This window comes from Mandrillus leucophaeus, unplaced genomic scaffold, assembly GCF_000951045.1.
Source record: "Mandrillus leucophaeus isolate KB7577 unplaced genomic scaffold, Mleu.le_1.0 Scaffold14, whole genome shotgun sequence".
In the NCBI taxonomy this organism is placed as follows: Eukaryota; Metazoa; Chordata; class Mammalia; order Primates; family Cercopithecidae; genus Mandrillus; species Mandrillus leucophaeus.
This window is the reverse complement of record NW_012101365.1, coordinates 9,771,733-9,774,549: the sequence shown is the minus strand read 5'-3', so window position 1 is coordinate 9,774,549 and position 2,817 is coordinate 9,771,733.

Genomic DNA, 2,817 nt, shown 5'->3' with positions numbered 1-2,817 from the left:
TCATTTAGTAATAGAATACCTTGGGTTTTAGACACATGACTACTAGCTGGAAACTACATTTGCCAGTCTCCCTTGCCAACTAGCCATAGCCATTATTACTAGATTCTGGGCAAAGGGATATGAGTGTAAGTGATGAAGACAATTTTCAGATCATGGCTTTCAAAAAATAGATGCTTGCCATTTTAATGCTTTTCTTCCAACAGACTAGAATATGGCTGCTGTGCTGTTGAACCAGATATGCATTTGGGGATAAAGACTACATCATAGGAAATGGAGAGGTAACAAGAGGTAAAGAAACTGGAACCCTGGCCAGGCGCAGTGGCTCAAGCCTGTCATCCCAGCACTTTGGGAGGCCGAGACGGGCGGATCACGAGGTCAGGAGATTGAGACCATCCTGGCTAACACGGTGAAACTCCGTCTCTACTAAAAAATACAAAAAACAAGCCGGGTGAGGTGGCGGGCGCCTGTTGTCCCAGCTACTTGGGAGGCTGAGGCAGGAGAATGGCATAAACCCAGGAGGCAGAGCTTGGAGTGAGCCGAGATCTGGCCACTGAACTCCAGCCTGGGTGACAGAGCGAGACTCCGTCTCAAAAATAAAAAAGAAAGAAACTGGAACCCTGAAAGGTTCGTGGAACAGAACCACCTATCTAGTGGCCAGACCAGCTCCCAATCTCTGGAATGTTCTGTTAGAGACAAACTTTAATCCTGTTTGAATCACTTGCATTTGGGATCATTGCTACAGCAGCTTACCCTATGCCTGAGCTAATATTCAGGACACTCATTGCTTTTTATAAACCAATAAGTAACCTGAGTTACTCTGAGTAGAAATCATTTTATGGTTGTGATATGTGATCGTAATAACTGAACATTTATTCCTAAAGTTAGTGTGTAATCTGCTTGATACCTCACTGGCCAGATAACAATTCCTTTGAAACTGGTTCCGGATATCACTCCATCAGGGAATATCTAATCCCATGTCCTAGGACAGTGAGCCTTTGACCTGGCCCTTGATGTTTGTGCAGAATTTCAATATTTATTCTAGGCAGAGACAGCAGGGGAAAAAAAACAAAAGTAAATAATCAAGATAGAGCAAGGTACAAAAGTACATAATGTCCTGGCAGAAGTAGGACCTAAACTGAAGATAAACAGGATTTTGATGAACAGAAGGACTAGAGACGGCATCCCAAGGAAGTCCAAGGTCCATGTGTTTAAAGGTAAAAATATTTATGCAGAGGAAAGGTGGAGTCACTGGGGCTAAAGTGCGTCTTTCAAAACAATTGATGATTCAATCAGAGGGCTAGGCTGGAGAGGAAGGGTGGCATGATTATGGAGTTTTGGGAGACTAAGCAGAGGTGTTCACGTGTGACGCAGGGTAAAGGAATTCACTGCAGATTTTATAGTTTAGGAAAACAACAAAAATTCTGCTCTCAAGCAGAGCTGGGTTTGAGTTTTTGCTTTGTCACTCACTGGCATTTTAAACTTGAACAAATGATTTCAAATGCACAAACTTCAGTTTCTTAATCTGAAAAATTAGGACAAGAGCACCTACATCTGAAGTCTGTTCTAAGAATTTAGTGAAATAGTAACTATAAAAAGTCCCATTATGACATTCGGCACATAGGTAACTGGAGGATTAACATTCACATCTCAAGTGTAAGAGAGTATATTCTGGGCTGGATGCAGTGGCTCACACTTGTAATCCAGCACTTTGGGAGGCTGAGGTGGGTGGATCACTGGAGGTCAGGAGTTCAAGACCAGCCTGGCCACACATGGTGAAACCCCTGTCTCTACCAAAAACAACAAAAAAAATTAGCTGGTCATGGTGGCAGGCACCAGTAATCCCAGCTACTCAGGAGGCTGAGGCAGGAGAATCGCTTGAACCTGGGAGTAGGTTGCAGTGAACCAAGATCACACCATTGCACTGCAGCCTGGGTGACAAGAGCAAAGCTCCGTCACACACACACACACACACACACACACACACACACGCGGATGCACGAGTGTATTCTACTCAGAAGAAGTGAAGTATTTCCAGGCTGAAAAGAGGACATCAGACTGACACCTTGATGATACTGAGTCTTTCTATGCATATACATGGAATATATCTTCACTTATTTATACCTCCTATGATTTCTTTCATCGGAGTTTTGTAGTTTACTTCGTATACATTTTTACATGTTTTGCTAGATATATACCTAAGTATTTCTCTTTTTATTTTCTTTTGAGTGATCTTTTATGTTTTTCTGCTTTATTGAAATATAACTGATAAATAAAATTTGTATATATTCAAGGTGAACAATGTGATGCATTGATATATGTATATATTATGAAGTGATAACTGATATCAAGTTGCTTAACATATTCAACTCACATACTTACATGCATGTGCATGTGCATGGTGAGAATCCTTAAGATCTACTCTATTAGCAAATTTCAAGTATACAATGTACTATTTTTTTTTATACTTTATGTTCTAGGGTACATGTGCACAATGTGCAGGTTTGTTACATATGTATACATGTGCCATATTGGTGTGCTGCACCCATTAACTCATCATATACATTAGGTATATCTCCTAATGCTATCCCTCCCCCTCACCACACCCCACAACAGGCCCCAGTGTGTGATGTTCCCCTTCCTGTGTCCAAGTGTTCTCCTTGTTCAATTCCCACCTATGAGTGAGAACATGTGGTGTTTGGTTTTCTGTTCTTGCGATAGTTTGCTGAGAATGATGGTTTCTAGCTGCATCCATGTCCCTACAAAGGACATGAACTCATCCTTTTTTATGGCTGCATAGTATTCCATGGTGTATATGTG